The sequence below is a fragment of the Hylobates moloch genome, unplaced genomic scaffold (assembly GCF_009828535.3).
Source record: "Hylobates moloch isolate HMO894 unplaced genomic scaffold, HMol_V3 SCAFFOLD_9, whole genome shotgun sequence".
Taxonomy (NCBI): domain Eukaryota; kingdom Metazoa; phylum Chordata; class Mammalia; order Primates; family Hylobatidae; genus Hylobates; species Hylobates moloch.
Genome location: NW_026652284.1, coordinates 118,761,198 through 118,780,465, shown reverse-complemented (window position 1 = coordinate 118,780,465; position 19,268 = coordinate 118,761,198). Strand labels below are relative to the sequence as shown.

Here is a 19,268-nt window from a genome sequence, read left to right as displayed (position 1 = left end):
CTGTAACCTAGAAGAATATTATCTTTTTGCTGGAGCCTCCTCAAAGATTTTCAGGGATATACACACCAGAAACTTTGCCTTGTACAGCTCCTGGTGGATAAATGAAGGCCTTCAAATGGGCAGGAAATAATCCAATTTCCATGGAAGTTAATTGAGCTCTGTGTTTTCTAAAGGCTAATAGCCTGGTGAGAGATGTCCTAAGTCAAGCTAATGTGATGACCCACTTGTTTTTTTAGGTACCAATTATGGAACAGAAGCCACATCTGTCACTGATAACCTGTTTGTATAGTGACCTCTTCCACCCCACCCACAAGGTTGCCATGGCAATTTTAGGTCAAGAAGATCATCCCATTGAAAGACAGGAAATGCTAAGGAGTCAAATGCAGTCCCCAGGAAACCTGGTTTTAGTCCTTGCTACATATTATTAAATGGCTGGGCCAGTATCTGGTTGGGACTACTGTGCCAGGCATCATCCTCAGGTGATGTCTGATCATCCTGGCCTGTCTTTGGCAAGAATCCAGTTCAGTGGGTTTTGCCAGAATCCTTTTACTTCTGAGGTTTTCTCTTAGTTGTTTTCCATCCCCTGATCCCTCTCCTGTTACTTTGTTATGTATTTCCCCTTGCTTGTGCTGTATTCAAAACTGAACCCAGTTTTATATTGAGGCATCTTTTCTCCTGTTTCAATAATCCAGAATAGAGTCTGTTTTTACCCCTTTAACTACTGCCTAGCTCTGTTTTTTTTTTTTTGACAGAGCTCAGAAGTGCAATTCAAATTTGATTTGTAGATATAGCAGCAATCAAGATTTAGCTGGTATTTGAAGACACTCATATTATCACTCTTTTTACTACCTTTTATTATATTTTTTGATTCTGCCCCACATTATCTTTGCTAAGGAAGGAGAGTTCCAGGAACTCTCACGGAGTACTTGAGACGTGGCTCTTCAATAGCCACCCGGCACCTTCTCCTAGATAAGAGGTGTGGAATTCTAGGAGCTCCTTCTCGCTTGAGAGCCCCTTGAGTAATAATTATTTTTAAAAAAGCTGTTATAATAAAACTTTGCATTTCAATTGCCTCTTATTCTTAGGATGTCAAAGTGCTTTACAAACATGAATTGCTAGAAACCTTTTAGGTTAATTAAAATGAGCAGGTTTCCCAGACAAAGAAGGTGACTGTTTTTGTACTCTCGGGTGTTTTTACAGGTGAGCGAATTGAAGCACAAATAAGTTCTTTGACTAATCAAATAGAGATGTTCTGAGAACAGGTGATTTCAGCATTAGCACATCAACCACGCTACCAAATTTCATTGCCCTTCAGAATTATAATGACAATAATGTAGTGATTCCTGAATTCTGGTATTCTTAATAAGAATATTTGTGCTGCTATTTACTGAATGGCTGCAGTAAGCCATGCATTATGCCTGGCACTTGGTTTGTGGTAGTGTGTTGTGTTCTCACAATGCCACTGTAAAGTAAGTCTTATCTTCACTTTATGCTGCTGTAAGGTAGGATTTATCATCACTTTACAGCCCTGAACACTTAGTTTGAAAGCAGTTGAGCCACTTGTCACAGGTCCTGCAGCTGGGAAATGGCAGAGTGTATTAGTCCATATTCACACTGCTATAAAGAACTGCCTGACATGGGGTAATTTACAAAGAAAATAAGTTTAAATTGATTCACAGTGCAGCATGGCTGTGGAGGCCTCAGGAAACTTACAATCATGACATAAGGGGAAGGAGAAGCAAGGCACCGTCTTCACAAGGCGGCAGGAAGGAGAAGTGTCGAGTGAAGGGGGAAGACCCCTTATAAAACCATCAGATCCCATGAGAACTCACTCATTACCACAAGAACAGCATGAGAGTAACTGCCCCCATGATTCAGTTACCTCCCACCAGGTCCCTTCCATGACAGGTGGGGATTAAGGGGATTATAATTCAAGATGAGTTTTGGGTAGGGACACAAAGCCTAACTATATCACAGAGCTAGGGTTTTAACCCATGTTTGTTTGACTGCTGTGTCTATATTCTTCTTCTCTACCAATATCATTACCAAACGTTATTACTTTATTCTTCTCTATTTTTAAACCCCTGAGGAATATAACACATTCCTGTCATTAAGAGAAGCTGCTGACTTGAAATGGGAGTTCAGTAGTGGCAGTGAGAGGAGATGAAGTAACACCACTGGAGGAGGTCAGAGCACAGGGGGCCTTAAAAACAAGCCACAGCATTTGGACTTTATTCTCCTTATTTATGCCATTCTGTTTATCAATATTGATCTGCAGCACTCCAAGGTCCAAGGGACAAAGGCAAGGAAATCTCTAACCTCTCAGAATATGAGAACATACTGTAGTAAATATGTCACCAAATTTTATTCTACAACAGCTCTTTGTGGCAGGTTCTCATCTCCATTGTACAGAACAAGAAATTAAGACTCAGAAATCTTTTTTTTTTTTGAGACAGAATCTCACTCTTTTGCCCAGGCTGGAGTGCAGTGGCGCTATCTCGGCTCACTGCAAGCTCTGCCTCCCGGGTTCATGCCATTTTCCTGCCTCAGCCTCCTGAGTAGCTGGGACTACAGGCGCCCGCCACCGTGCCAGGCTAATTTTTTGTATTTTTTTAGTAGAGACGGGGTTTCACCGTGTTAGCCAGGATGGTCTCGATCTCCTGACCTCGTGATCCGCCCGCCTCGGCCTCCCAAAGTGTTGGGATTACAGGCGTGAGCCACCGCGCCCGGCCAAGACTCAGAAATCTTAAAGGATTTGCTGAAGGTTGCATGGCCCTTACAAAATGTCACTAGCTCATTTAACTTCAAGACCTCTTCCTGCTATGCTCACACTGTTTGGAAAGTCACATTCTAGTCAGACTTGATGGCTATATCAGTCAGAATCAAATATGCCCACCTATGTTGACATGCTGTGTAAAGATTTTCTGTTCAACGTGAACACATGGTTGCAAACTCATGCCTTAGAGTCTTTGATTCTGGGAGGAGGTCTGTGGGAACACAGACTAGCCTGTCATTGCAGTTCACAGAAGGTTGGACTCAGGGCCTGGTGTTCACTGGCAAAACAAGCAGACACTTTGATCCCTGCTGTCCAGTGTGAATGAATACATTTCTACAAATATTTCTGTAGAGTAAGCCACCTTTCCACATCATATGATTGTGACCCTCTCATATCACAGTGACGCTATGCATTGCATAAAAAAAATGCTCAGGGGTATTTTCCAAATAAATGGAAGAAGTGACCATATAAGTGTGATTTTTTTCAGCAATTTATATCCATTGATCTTGCTGAGTTCTTCCCAGAGAACATCTCTTGCAGATCCAGGTTCTCTCATTGTTTTAGCATTTGCTTAGCCCCTTGTTTGCCCTTCCCAATGCCCAGTTATTACATGTAAGATTAGCGTTACATTGCATATTCCCTGTATTTCACAGTGAATAAAAGTGAAGGATCTGGTCTCCACCTCTCCACCTCTTTTACGACACTGTTATTATAACATGAGACCCAATGGAGCATGTAGGCTGTCACAAATAGTATAGTCTGAAGGTCAGGAAGGGCAGGATGGTAGAAAGCTGAAATAGCCCTGATCAAGAAGACAATGAGAACAAGGTGGTTTTGAAATATCTGCTAAATCCAGATCCCCAGTCTTGAATCATGATTGGAATTGCTTACCTTAGTTCTATTGATAAATCAGATTTGAAGTCTCCCCTCCTTTGCTTAAGTCACCCCTTAAACAAAGGGGTGATAGGATAAAAACTGCAATTTAGAAAGATAATTTTGAGAGCAGACCAGAGGGCAATTTGTGACCTTCAAATATGTGTTTTGATTCATTTGTATGTGTTTTTTTATAAATATTTATTGTAGACCTAAATTTTAGAGAATATTGAGGCATGATGAGATAATAAAATTGAAAATACAAAAACTGTTCTAAAACTATACATAACTACTTATAGATATTGCTATTGTATTTGATAAATAATATTAGTAATATTGCATTCTAATAAGTAATGTAATTCAATACACTAGTAGTCTTATTGCATTTAAATACAGCAAGGCTACTACATCATAAAGCAGTACACCTGTGGACATGTCAACATTCAGAACTTCAGCTTTCACATCAGTAACCTGAGGATAACACTCCAAGCTTCACCATTGGTTAGGGGCATCAATGAGATGAGGTGCACTGAGGCGTCATCATGGAGTTTGGCATGTGGCTTCTTTTTTTTTTCTATTCTTTTCTTTTTTTTTTTTTTTTGAGATGGAGTCTCAGTCTGTCACCCAGGCTGGAGTGCAGTGGCGCTATCTTGGCTCAGTGCAACCTCTGCCTCCCGGGTTCAAGTAATTCTCTGCCTCAGCCTCCCAAGTAGCTGGGATTACAGGCGCCTGCCACCACGCCCAGCTAATTTTTTGTATTTTTAGTAGAGGTGGGGTTTCACCATCTTGGCCATGAACTCCTGACCTCGTGATCCACCCACCTCAGCCTCCCAAAGTGCTGGGATTACAGGCGCGAGCCACCGCGCCTGGCTGGCATGTGGCTTCAGCCACACTTGCAAGATTGAAAATATTTACATTGTCTGATAGTGGAGCACGTAATGTGCCAGAGGAAACTTGTGTTTAGTAGCAGGAGGGTAGAACTGCTCAGGGCATTACATGATCATGTCCCGGAGCTGAGAGGTGTCCAGTCTGACTGGTGTCACTGTTATTAGTAACACAATACCGGCATGTACTCCCACCTACTTGAACCGTGTGCTTCATGTCAACTGTAAGAAGCTGGTGGGATTGGTATCCCCATTTCATAGACAGTGAACATATTCAGAGGTAAGTAGCTTTCCACTGTTAATGCAGTGTCCTAAGATGACAGTAAACAACAAATGACAGGGCCATCTTGGGAAGAGCTTTGAATGTGTTCTCCAAAGAGAACTGTAACATGCAGTCAGTTGGCCTAATACCATATTTTTACGCTGTAGCTAGGTAAGCTGGGGAAGGGTCATTGGAAGTATAAAATTTGGTATAAAATAGAAGTCCTAGCTCTGGTGCTTACTAGCTGTGTGACCCCAAGCCAATAAATTGCTTATATGAGCCTTAGGCTCCTCATCTATAAAATAATGGGAACACTTACACCAACCTTGACTTTGAAAAGTGGAGAGCAGTCATGGACAGAGCAAATGCTCAGTGTGTGTCACCTTGTCACCTTCTTGTAAGCTTTCCTGATTATTCTCCCAAAGAATATGAAAGCTCAGAATTGAATAAATCAAAGAGATTCAGAAACAACATTAGATTCATATTTAGACAGCAATTGATTTTTTTCTTGGGTAAGAAAAATTATACATCTGCTTCTAAAATATGAAGAGTGGTGATTATGATTCATGCACACATGATTCATAGAGAAAGCTGGAGCTAAAACACAGCTAAACTAATAATATTTTGTGCTTGTGACTAAAGCTTGTCTAAGCTTAGAATGTGTGCCCAGAGTTAGAGCAAGAATCCCAAGGGCAATGTCAATGCTTCTTTTATTTAGTAATAGTGGCATAAGCAGAAACGCTTGTTTTCCCAGAGCCCATCTCCCCAAGGTGGATGCGTTTGTCTTCTGCAGCTGCTCCCTTCTCTTCATCCACTTGGTTTCTATGTATGGTTGATTTCTGATAATGATACTGAGAGCCAGACTTCACCCTCTCTGTCCTGGGCTATTGCCACGGGTTTTAACTAATGTCCCAACCTCCGATTTCTCTCCCTCTCCAGCAAACCCATTCTCTCTCTCTTCTTACTGGGTTGAGCTTCTTAAATCATTGGTCAGAGGTCAACTATGTGACTGAGAAAACAAGTCATAAACTTGAACATCAAAGAGATTTGGGTAGAATCCTAGATTTGTCATCTCACCGTGTGACCCTCAGCCACCTGATCTTCCTGAGCATGAATTTCATCAACTGTGAAATAGAGATTACATTTATTTAATAATCTTTTAAATTTATTTTATTTATTTATTTGTTTATTGAGACAGAGTCTTGCTCTGTCATCCAGGCTGGAGGGCAGTGGCATGATCTCTGCTCACTGCAACCTCTGCTTTCTGGGTTCAAGTGATCCTCTTGCCTCAGCCTCCTGAGTAGCTGGGACTACAGGCATGTACTACCACATCTGGCTAATTTTTGTTTTTTTAATACAGACGGAGTTTCACCATGTTGGTCAGGCTGGTCTTGAACTCCTGACCTCAAGTGATCTGCCCTTCTCGGCCTCCCAAAGTGCTGGGATTACAGGCATGAGCAACCGTGCCCGGCCTTAATAATCTTTTTAAATGAAGATTAAAGATATATATATTAAATACCTTACACAGTTCCTAAAATATAACAAGTAATCAGTAAATCTTTTTTTCTTTTCAGTGACTCTTCATTGCTGGAAAAAGATCTAATTTTATTATGACTTTCTAGGCCCTCCACGTGTGTCCTCCACCCTTTGCTATCTGTACACAGTGGAGTCTGCTCTCCTGCCTCTTGCCTCATTGTTCTGTCCGACTTTGTATTTTCCCTATCAGTCCTCTGGGAACAGATTTTGGATGGACAATGTTCCATTGTCATTCCTTCCTGTGTGCCTTTTGGTTGGGTACCTGGACTGTTTTAAAAACATTAAGGTTTTCTGGGGCCCCGTCACCCCCAACAAATTGAATCAAGCTGAGCCACGGATCTATACTACTGTGTCTAATTTGATGTATATTCATCAAGAATGTACTGTGTGTTCACTCTGTGTTAGACGTCATGGTACATGTGGATCGGAACCAGCTGTGGTCATTGACCTTAAGGAGTTCCCATGCTAATAGAAGATGAAAGAGGAAAATATCTACCAGTTAGATTTTGCCCTCTTATCTTCTGTTAGTGATGATTAGATGAGAGGCACCTGATGCTACTGATGCTATCCCTATTTTAGGGATGTGGATAACCTGCTTAGGGCAAAATAACCTGTATAACTCTCTCTATATATCAAACAGAAGGAGAAAAGTATCAAGATGGGTAAGATGACACACCTGGTTTGGAGGATATGGTCAAAGACTGCACAGAAGACCATGATATTAGAGACTGTTGTTTGGCAACAGGTGCAGTTTCAGCAGACAGCTTGGAGTAGTGGAGACCATGCAAGCTTTGGATCCAAAGTGTAGGAATTTGAATACCACTCTTGCTCCTTACCAGCAAGTCCCTCTATCTGGGAAGCTCTTTCACAGAACCTAAGGCCTGTTCCTTCTTATCATTCAGGGCTACATTCAGGCATCGTATCCTGTGAGATTACTTCTCTGAACACGTTTTGTAAAGGAACATTTTTACCTTTATGCTGACTACAATCACTTCCATATCAGATACTGTTGGGGTCCAGTAGCCTCTCCTCTTTTGTGCCAACTTTGTTTATACATGTATCCCTCCTCAACACAATTTAAGGGAGAAGGAGCCTACACCCATCCCCAGGGATTGTTCTGATGGGTATTAGCCAATTGTGCTGGTCTCCTTCCCTGCCCAGTGGCTAGTTTAGGGGAGGACACATGACACACTTCTGGCTGATGAAGTCTGGTATTGTTGGTTATCTTTGGGTGCCTCTGGGAATGATTTTGTTTTCCTCCCAAGAGAGGCATTCTTAGGAGTGGCCTTTTCTCTGGAGGATGATCTCTTCTCTTCTTGACTCTCTGTCAATATGAGTCTGGAATATCTGTATTCCATCTTGCAAACCTAAAGGGACCCAGCCTTGCATGAAGCTGTAGCCTGAAGACCACAGAATGGAAAGATGCAAGGATCCTGAGTCCCACGTGACAGCAGTGATTCAGGACATGATATTGTCTTCCTCAAAATCTTCAGTTATGGGGGATAATACATTTCTCTATTGTTTAAAACAGGGATAGGAGAAAGTTTTCTGTTAAAGGCTAGATAGGAAATATTTTAAGCTTTGCAGGCCACGAGATCTGTTGGAAGTACTTGAAGATGCAATTGTCACATGAAAGCAGCCATAAAGTATATGTAAATAAATGGGTGTGGTTGTGTTCCAATAAAACTTTATTTACAAAAGCAGGTGTCAGGCTAGGCCTATGGGCTAGTTTGTGGACCCCTGGTTTAAGCCATTTGAGTCAGCGTTGTCTGGTTCTTTCAGGTGAAACCACGTCCACTAATGTGTTCTCTCTTTCTTTACCCTGATTCCTTTCATTAAGAGGCATATTATGAGAAATTATTTACTTGCTTGGTAGTTCAGTCTGTCACTGGAATACAAGTCCCAAGATGGCAGGGGCATGTTTTCTTTTGCCTGGCGCATAAGAGAAGTTTCATTAGTGTGTAAGTGTGAGTGAGCTAGTGAATGTGTGTAAGCTAATTAATCTCTTTCAGTTTCAGTTTTAGTTTGATTTTCCCCATTTTCAGTGGTTAATGATAATGTTAGCTGGAGGTGAACATAAATTCTGGTGTATACCTGTTGCCTCTATGTAAATTTCATAAGGCTTTCACTCTTAAAAGTATCCTTAGATAATTATATTAATAGCAACTGTGTATAGAGGCTTACTCTGTGTGGGCAAGACATTAAGCTCATTTTATACATTATTTATTCCCTTGGGAAATTTTGTGGTGGTGTTCCCATTTTAGGGATGAGGAAACTGAGGCTCAGAGGTGAAATAACCTATCCATGGACACACAGCTGATGGCAGAGCTGAAATGTTTGACTCCAAAGAACAGTTTCCTAATTATTATATTCTGGTAGATTTTATTCCCAAAGATGCCTGTAATAATATTTCCTGTCTTATCCCAACTGCTCTGTTACAAGTTGACTTTCTCACAGCCCCACTGGGAGGCAGGGTCTTTTTACCCCTGTCCTCGATCTCAAGCCAACTGTGCCACCTGGCTTAAAAAATAGAATGTGGAAGAAGTGATCCTGTTTTCCTTTCAAGTTTGAGCCTTACGAGATTCACACCATCACCTTGTGGAATGTATCCTCTCGGAGGCCAGCACCTGCCCAGCAGGAGAGAGAGGTTATGTTGAGTGAAGCACATCCCAGCCTCAGCTGAGAGCTCCCAAGCTGGATGTGGAGATGCCCATCTGAGTTCTGCTTAAATTCCTGATCCATAGAATTGAGAGCAAACGAATCATTATTAATTTAAGCCACTGAGTTTCAGGGTGATTTTATGCATGTATATTAAAAATACATACTAATTGTCCTTGCAGTGTTCTTCTGAGCTTCGGAAGAAGCATATACCAAGCATCTTACTGGGTGTGTGGCACATAACAGGTGATCAGTAGTGACTGTTGTTATCAGTACAGATGGAAGTGGGAACAGCATGAGCACAGTGAGGTGTTTATGAAGCAGCAGCCATTTGTTGCAGAGTGAGCTTCCTGAAGGGTCAGGAGAAGACAGAACTGGGAAGGTGGTGAAGGAATGGAATACCATGGGAAAAATTTACACTAAATTTGCAATCACTGTAGCCCTTCTTCTCTAGAAAGTGCTGCCTTGGCTGAAATTTCATACTTCTGGCATGCTATTAAAGAAACTCGGCATAGTAGAAAGAGTTTTGCATAAAACAAAACCAGCAAAGATAGGGCCTAAAACCCATTTTCACCCTGTCTTGCTGTATGACCGTATGACCTGGAATTTATCTTCTCAGACCTCAGTCAGTTTCTTTCTTCAGTATGGTAGTTGGAGAGTGTTTCTGAAAAGGGCTTTCTGGATGTTAAAAAAACATCGTTCTAATTTTTAAAGTACCTAAGAGCAAATATCTGTTATCAGGATAGTGCCCTTGATCTCTGCTCTGGACTGGCTGCCAACATCTCTGCCTCTGCTGTTCTATTTGTAAGCTAGTGTTTTAACCCAGCTTAAGACAAAACACAGTCATCATATTGGATTTGCAAGTAGTCATTAACAGAAAGCTGTCCTTGCTACAAGCTTGTAAAATTGCTATAAAGGAACCAGCGAAGAGGCTCTGAAAGCAAATTAGCATTTCAGAGAAGCAGTTGGAGTTAGTCAGCTTTCTCATTTCTTTTGTCATCAACAAATTGTTGTTTGCTTCCTTTACGTGCCAAGAAGGTGCAGTTAAAATAGAGTTCGTCACATGGGGCTTGGATTCAGACACGTCCCACATTTTTTCTCCAACAATGGTGGTAGCCACAAGGATAGCAGCAATAATGGTGATGATAATAAAAGCCAATTCAAGGGAGAGCTATTAACCACCTATAATATACCATGCAAGTTTTCTAGGACATGGGCTCAAGGTGTGAATAGGACATGGTCCTGTACTTGTGTTACTCATAGCCTATAGGCAAATAAATTACAGTGAAGTGAGGGTAAGTGCAGAGGTACAAATAGTGCCAGGTTTCTTAATTCTACCTAAGGAATAGGAAACCTTCCCAGACCTCATCAACTAGATCCAATGCCCCGTTATACTATTTTAAAGATACCCATATTTTTTGTTCATAGCATTTACCACAATTGGAAATTGCATTTGAGAGTGATGCATGTGAGCCCTCCCCCTCTCCCCCACTAAAAAAGGTAAGCTCTGAAGAACAGGGAGTATGACTTCTAATTCACCATTGAATCCCCAGTATGTTGGCCACTGCCTCCTACATACTAGGCCCTTGGGGGCAGTTTGTGGAATGAAATAGAGCCATAAATGATCTGATAAGACCCCCCAGAGAATGAGATATTCAAATTAAATTTCGAGGTATAAATAGAAGCCTGCATCCAAAACAGCAGAAACAAAAGCAAGTCTAAAAATAACGGGCAGTTTAAAAGGAAAGTGGGACCTCATTAGCCCTTTGTTATGAATGGGCAGGGATCCCTACTAAGACTCATGAACATGTGGATCTTTAAGGAGGTAGCTTTTGTGGTGGAGGGAGCCTGGCCTAAAAGTATCAAGAATCAGTGGGTTCTGAGTTTGCTTCCTGCCAACATTAGCTGTGTGAACTTGAGGGCATTGCTTGACCTCTCTGTGCTACCTTTAACACACCTGCAAATTGAGGAGAATACTCTTTGTCCTCTTAGCATTAGACAAAGTAACGCAGGTAGATTATTTGGCAGCTGCAGTTGACACTTTCCAGAATCATGACTCCAATTTTATGATTCCTCTGTTACATAAGATATGAGACAATGAGACAATGGCCTAGGCACTGAAATAAATCTGCCTCAGTACCCCAGCTGTAAACTGAGAAATCACAGTTATGTTGCAAGCAGAGACAGCCTGATGTCTGGATACATCATTCTGAAAGTTCATAATTTCAGTAGTCAATTACTAGCTAACATAGTTTGGGCGTTGGACTGTACTAGCTGTGGTTTTGAGTCCCAAGTCCTCTAGGCCCTAGCTGTGTAGGATAGATCTATGTATTACTTAGTCAACGGGAGACTTCATTTTCTTATTTAAAAAATGGGAGGACAAAACCCAATCCCCATAGTTACTGTTAGTTTATTTTATTTTATTTTTTTCTGTTAAAAATATCAACAGACTATCAATACTATTCCAGGGGATGATTGGATTTTAAATTAGCATAAAACATTTAGCCCAAAGTTTGACAGCCAACTAATGGAAGCCTATTATGATCCTGGTGCTGTTACTGCTATTGGAGAAGTAGGCAAATTATCATGGGAGTTAAAAAGAGGGAGAAGACTTTGAAGAAATAAGTACGCTTAGCACAGGTTGGTGGATGAGAATTCTGTGAAAATGGAACCATCTGGCTTGAGACCAGGTGGAGAAATCCATGGGGCATATTTGGGGTGAGTAGGAAGTTTGTTATGGCAAGAATAAAAGATGTATCAATGAAGTACAGGCAATATAAATTAAAATATGGAAAATGATCAGGGAATGATGTTACATCGATTTCAACAACAATTTACAATCTACTGTACATTCTAGGGCTCGACTGGCATAGCTATGTTATGTAATGTGTTTAGATCTACTCTTAATAAGTGCTGCTACATGGTTTCCTAACAATGTAGTGGCATAACCTTAATGTAACAGCATTTATAGACACGTTTACTCACTCACTCACCCATTACAAGTATTTATTATGCTGATAAGTTGTTGCGGTGTTAAGTTTTCAAATTTAATTCTCACTTTCACTTAGTGAAAGTAGATATCATAATTATTGTCTCATAGGTCAAGGTTCAGAAAACTTATATTTTTGAATGATAGTTTTTGTTTCGGGATAAAAAATGAGAAATTTCGGAGAAATCAATTTAAAAGCCATGTCTCAAAATTCTGTGCCATGTTACAAACTCTTAAGTATTTTATTAAAATATACATTTGTAGAATGCATATATATATATTTGTAGAATGCATAAATATTATATATATATATAATCTTGATGAATTTCTCCCAACTCAAAGATTCAGTTTAACTAGCACCCAGATCAAGAAACAGAATATCATCTACACCCCCAAAACTCCCTTTTGTTCCTGTCTACACATAATCACTTCCTCTTCCCACTACCAAAGGTATTTACAATCCTGAGTTATAACACCATAGGTTAGTTTTGACTATTTTTGAACAGGTTTATACAAACAGGATCAGACAGTATATATTTTTTGTGTTTGGCTTCTTTTGCTCAAACATTATTATGCAATTAATCCAAATTGCCATATAGAATAGTATTTTATTCTATTATATCATAATTCTTGTCTCATAAGTCAGGGTTCAGAAAACTTCATTTGTACCTTGGGAAAATAGTTTTCATTTCAGGATAAAAAAATAGGAATTTTTGGAGAAATCAAGTTAAAAGCCATATCTCAAAATTCAGTGCCATGTAAGAAATTTTTAAATATTTTAAAAGGTAGATATCATAATTCGTGTCTCATAGGTCAAGGAATATGTGTTTAGGTCTACTCTTAATAGATTCTTAATAGAATAATAGTATCTTAATCCTGTCTTAATAGAATAGTATTTTATTCTCTTTGCCATGAAATGTTTTAAAGTATGACTATACCACAATTCACTTACCCATTCTAATGAGATTTGTATAAATTATAGCATTAGATTATTATAAAAATGATAATAGCATTCTCATGTCTTTTAATGTATATATACACATATATATGTATACATATATTATACATATATATTATACGTATATATAGTTGAGTATATTACTAAGAATGGCACAGTTGTGTAATGAGGTACATGCATGCTTAGTTTCAGTAGATACTGCTAAATAGTTTTCCAAAGTAGCCATAGCAATTTACACTTACTCCAGCAATATACAAAAATTTCAGTCATTTCACATCCACATCCACACTTGGTAATCTCTGCTTTTTTATTTTAGCCATTCTGATCAGTATGAAGTGCCATATTATGATGTTAATTTGGGCTTACCAGATTACAAATGAAGTTTGATGTAGTCTTCAAATGAAGTTTGAATGTAGTCTACAAATGAATGTAGTCTACAAATGAAGTTTGATACTTTGATGTACAACTTGAGGCTGAGATTTTTTTCTTGTTGTGCTTAGCATTTTATATATATATATATATATACACACACACACACACATATGACGTGTGTATATATATATATATAAAATGTATATAAAAACATATTTTTTTTGTGTGTGTGTGTGTGTGTGTGTGTGTGTGTATATATGTTGGCCCAGCTGGTCTTGAACTCCTGACTTCAGGTGATCTGCCCGCCTCGGCCTCCCAAAGTGCTGAGATTACGGGCATGAGCCACCACGACCGACCCCATAGTATATTTATATTCTCCAGTTCCTGTGAACTTCTTGCTAGTGTAAACTGAACCTCATTCTTTTATGTGACTTCAGCACCTAGGACAGTACCTGACCAACAATTGTTTGACCAAAGTTCAGGAGAAAGCACAGTATCTACACTGAGTAAGAGTTGAAGCCAGGATGAAAAGCCAAGCCTGTCTGTGTTCATTCTACTCTGAAGAGGGTAAATGAGGCTTAGCACACTCTTTCTTCTCCATTACACTAGAATCATTCCAAATGGAATGTTCATTTAAGCCAATGAGTGGAGCTGCTCTGAACAATAGGATTCTGGAATGGCCACTATAGAGACCACACCTTCAAGAGCCAGAGGTGCTTTATCTCTGGACAGTTTTATGAATACATAAGGAGGTTCTGTCCCCACTCCCCTCGCAATTGCATCTTATTGGTGAGAAGCCTTACTCAGAATAATATTTACCTTTCACGAACTACACATGATGTTTCCAAGCAAATGCTTGTGGCCTGAAAGCTATGCTCTTTGAGATCTGGTCCTGCTTCTTATTTGCTCTGTTTGAACTTTGGTCAGATTGCTAGTGCCCTGAGTCTTTTCCATCTGTGATACTGAGCAATCTTACCCACATCAAAGGCTGCTGTAAGGATCAAATGTACCCATGTATATAAAATACTCAGGAGAGTTCATGGCAACAAGTGAACACCCACTCAATGCCAGCTCTTATTATTATTACTTTTAAAATATGTAATGCTTGTACACATTATGGTAGCTCTTATTATGAATAGTGAAATTAAGTCAAAGATAAAGATGACCATGTTGTTGGCCCAACATGGCTTTGGGATGAATTTGTGACAGACATATTCTGAAGTGACAGATAATCAATGGAGTTGGCTGACTCATTGAGCCTTACAAAGGGTAAATGGTAGCAATGTATTGTAATGTACTTTGAATAGCAACCTGAGGAATGAATAATATTCATAAAATTCAATGTGATGGATGGTTCAAAAAATGTCATTGTTTGTAACTTTAGAAAGCAAAGACAAAATGGAATCCTGAGAGTTTTCCCTACTCTTTGTAATATTATTCTACCCATCAGTTTATTTATTGAGACAATGACTAAGTATCCAATAAGTAGAGGCACTAAAATCTAGTGGAATGGATAAGAGTTTTGGGGTAAGGCATATCTGAATTTGAATTCTAGCGTCATTGCTTCCTATTTGTGGATCCTCGAACAAACCACATAACCTGACAGAGCCATAATTTTCTAGTATTAAAATAGGGAGAGCACTGGGAAGTTGTAAATATTCATTGAGATAATGCATAGAAATTGCTTAGTCTGACATTTAGCACTAAGAAACTACTTTGTCAAGGGTAAATTTTAAAGTAGATACCTATTTGTGCAGATCTTTGTGCTAGAATCTAAGAAGGTGTTGAAGATATACACATCTAGATGTCTTTCTCCCTGTTGCGGGAAGTCAGGGACCCTGAATGGAGGGATCAGCTGAAGCCATGGCAGAAGAACATAAATTGTGAAGATTTCATGGACATTTATTAGTTCCCCAAATTAATACTTTTATAATTTCTTATGCCTGTCTTTACTGCAATCTCTGAACATAAATTGTGAAGATTTCATGGACACTTATCACTTCCCCAATCAATACCCTTGTGATTTCCTATGCCTGTCTTTACTTTAATCTCTTAATCCTGTCATCTCGTAAGCTGAGGAGGATGTATGTCGCCTCAGCACCCTGTGATGATTGCATTAACTGCACAAATTGTTTGTAGAGCATGTGTGTTTGAACAATATGAAATCTGGGCACCTTGAAACAAGAACAGGATAACAGCAATGTTCAGGGAACAAGAGAGATAACCTTAAACTCTGACCACTGGTGAGCCGGGTGGAACAGAGCCCTATTTCTCTTCTTTCAAAAGCAAATGGAAGAAATATCGCTGAATTCTTTTTCTCAGCAAGGAACATCCCTGAGAAAGAGAATGCATCCCTGAGGGTGGGCCTCCAAAATGGCTCCCTTGGTGCAGCCTTCTTTTATGGTCGAGCTGTAGGGATGAAATAAGCCCCAGTCTCCCATAGTGCTCCCAGGTTTATTAGGATGAGAAAATTCCCGCCTAATAAATTTTGGTCAGATCGGTTGTCTGCTCTCAAACCCTGTCTCCTCATAAGATGTTATCAATGACAATGTGTGCCCGAAACTTCATTAGCAATTTTAATTTTGCTCTGGTCCTGTGGTCCTGTGATCTCACCCTGCCTCCATTTGCCTTGTGATATTCTATTGTCTTGTGAAGTACGTGATCTCTATGACCCATCCCCTATTCATACACTCCCTCCCCTTTGAAAATCACTAATAAAAACTTGCTGGTTTTGCAGCTTGTGGGGCACCACGGAACCTACCGACATGTGATGTCTCCCCCGGACACCCAGCTTTAAAATTTCTCTCTTTTGTACTCTGTCCCTTTATTTCTCAACCTGGCTGACGCTTAGGGAAAATAGAAAAGAACCTATGTGAAATATCGGGGGTGAATTTCACCCAATATCTGGCTGAATTTTCCCCGATATCTCCCTAAGTAGAAAGCAAAGCCTTTTTTTCCTCTAACTTTTAGGTTCAATGGGTACAAGTACAGATTTTTTACATAGGTTAGTTGCCCCTTGTCTGGGTTTGGCTTACAAATTATTTCATAACTCAGATAGTGAGCATAGTACTCACAAGGTAGATTTTCAATCCTCATCCCCCTCCCACTCTCTACCCTCATGTAAGCCCTTGTGTCTGTTGTTTTCCTATTGGTGTACATGTGTACTCAGTGTTTAACTCCCACTTATAAGTAAGAACATGTGGTCTGTGGTTTTCTGTTCTTGTGTTAATTTGCTTAGGATAATGGCCTCCAGCTGCTTCCATGTTGGCGGCAAAGAACATGGTTTCATTCTCTTTTATGATTGCATCGTATTCCATGGTGTATATTGACCACATTTTCTTTACTCAGTCCACTGTTAATGGATATGTATGTACATTACATGTCTTTTTGCTATTATGAAAAGTGCTGCAATGAACATATGTGTGTATGTGTCTTTACGGTAGAACAATTTATATTCGATTGGATATACACCCGATAATACAATTGCTGGGTTGAATGATAGCTTTTTTTTTTTTTTTTTTCAGAAATCTCTAACCCAAACTACAGTGGCTGAACTAACTTATATTACCATCAGCAGTGTATAAACATTCCTTTTTCTGTTATTTTTTGACTTTTTAATTGTAGCCATTCTGACTGGTATGAGATGATATTGTAGTTTTGATTTGAATTTCTCTAGTGATTAGTGATGTTGAGCATTTTTTCATGTGCTAGTTGGCTGCATGATGTCTTATTTTGAGAAGTGTCTGTTCATGTTCTTTGGCTTTTTAAAAATGGGGTTATTTGTCTTTTGCTTGTTGGTTAAAGTTTATTATAGATTCTAGATATTAGACCCTTATTAGACAAATAGTTTGCAAATATTCTCTCCAATTCTTTAGGTTTTCTATTTAATCTATTAATAATTTCCTTTGCTGTGCAGTAGCTTTTAAGTTTAGTGAGGTCCCACTTGCTTATTTTAGTTTTTGTTATAATTGCTTTTAGAGTTATCGTCATAAAATCTTTGTGAAGATGTATGTCCAGAATGGTATTTCCTAGATTTTCTTCTAGGGTTTTTATGATTTCAGGTTTTACGTTTAAGTCTTTAATCCATTTTGTGTTCATTTTTTTGTGTATGGTGAAAGGGGGAATCCAGTTTTAATCTTCTGCTTATGGCTAGCCAGTTATCCCAGCACAATTTATTGAATAGGGAGTCCTTTTCCATTGCTTGTTATTGTTGACTTTGTAGTTGTGTGGCTTTATTTCTGAGTTCTCTAACCTGTTCTGTTCCATTGGTCTATGTGTCTGTTTTTGTACACATACCATGCTGTTTTGGTTTCTGTAGCCTTGTAGTGTAGTTTGCAATTGGGTAATGTAATGCCTCTAGCTTTTTTCTTTTGCTTAGTATTGCTTTGGCTATTCAGGCTCTTTCAGTTTCATATGAATTTTGGAATAGTTTTTTTCTAATTCTGTGAAAATGATATTGGTAGTTTGATAAAAATAGCATTGAATCTGTAAATTTCTTTGGGCAGTATGGACATTTTAACAATGTTTATTCTTCCTATCCATGAGCATGGAATTTTTTCTATTTGTTTGTGTCATTTCTGACTTTTTTCAGCAGTGTTTTGTAATTCTTGTAGAGTTCTTTGACATCCCTGGTTAGCTGTATTCTTAGGTGTTTTATTATATTTGTGACTTGTGAATGGGATTGCATTTTTTATTTGGTTCTCAGCTTGGACATTAATGATGTATAGAAATGCTGATTTTGTACATTGACTTTTGTATCTTGAAACCATACTGAAATTATTTATCAGTTCTAAGAGCTTCTATACAGAGACTATGGGGTTCTCTAGGTATAAAACCATATCATCTGTGAAAACAGATAGTTTGACTTACCTTTTCCCTATTTGGATGTTTTTTGTTTTTTTTTTTTCCCTTGACAGAGTCTCACTCTGTTGCCCAGGCTGGAGTGCAGTGGTGCAATCTCGGCTCACTGCAAGCTCCGCCTCCCCAGTTCACGCCATTCTCTTGCCTCAGCCTCCTGAGTAGCTGGGACTACAGGTGCCCGCCGCCATGCCTGGCTAATTTGTTTTGTATTTTTAGTAGAGACAGGGTTTCACCATGTTAGCCAGGATGGTCTCAATCTCCTGACCTCATGATCCGTCCACCTCAGCCTCCCAAAGTGCTGGGATTACAGGCGTGAGCCATGGCGCCTGGCCTGGATGTCTTTTATTTCTTTCTCTTGCCTTGTTGCTCTGGCTAGTATTTTGAGCACTGTGCTGAACAGTTGTGGTGAGATTTGGCAGCCTTGTGTGGTTCCATTGCTCAAGGGGAATGCTTCCAGCTTTTGCCCATTCAGAATTATGTTGGCTTGTAGGTTTGCCATAGACATCTTTTGTTTTTTGAGGTATACTCCTTTAATTCCTAGTTTGTTTAGGGCTTTTAATATAAAGGGATGTTGAATTTCGTTGAAAGCCTTTTCTGTGCCTATTGAGATGATCATGTGTTTTTTGTTTTTAGTTCTGTTTATGTGATGAATCTCATTTATTGGTTTGTGTATGTTGAAACAACTTGGCATCCTAGGAAAAAAAAGCCTACTGATCTTGGTGGGTTAGCTTTTTGATGTGCTGGTGGATTTGATTTGGTAGGATTTTTACATCTATGTTCATCAAGGATAGTGGACTGTTTTCTTTTTTTGTTGTGTCTCTGCCCAGTTTTGGTATTATTAATAGAATGATGCTGGACTCATAGAATGAGTTAGAGAGGAGTCCTTACTCCTTGATGTTTTGAAAAAATTTCAGTAGTTTTGGTATCACCTGTACTGTCTATACCTGGTAGATTTTGACTGTGAATCTCTCTGATCCAGGGCTTCTTATGATTGATAGATGTTTTATTATTGATTCAATTTTGGAATACATTATTAGTCTCTGAGGTATTCAATTTCTTCCTGGTTTAGTTTTGGGAAATTTTATGTTTCCAGGAATTTT

At 39.2% G+C, this 19,268-nt stretch overlaps 1 protein-coding gene across 7 annotated transcripts in view; it reads left to right on the top strand.

Moving 5' to 3' along the window:
• FAM135B (family with sequence similarity 135 member B) overlaps window positions 1-19,268 on the top strand; it is a 446,472-nt gene that overhangs the window by 139,338 nt on the left and 287,866 nt on the right. Inside the window, exon 1 of one of the 7 annotated variants that reach the window (XM_058443731.1) lies at window positions 13,868-14,097. The exons of the other annotated variants lie outside the window; for them this stretch is intronic. The gene's annotated coding sequence lies outside the window, so the exon portion shown is untranslated. Of the gene's footprint in view, window positions 1-13,867; window positions 14,098-19,268 lie in introns of those variants that run through there. 7 annotated transcript variants of the gene reach the window in all.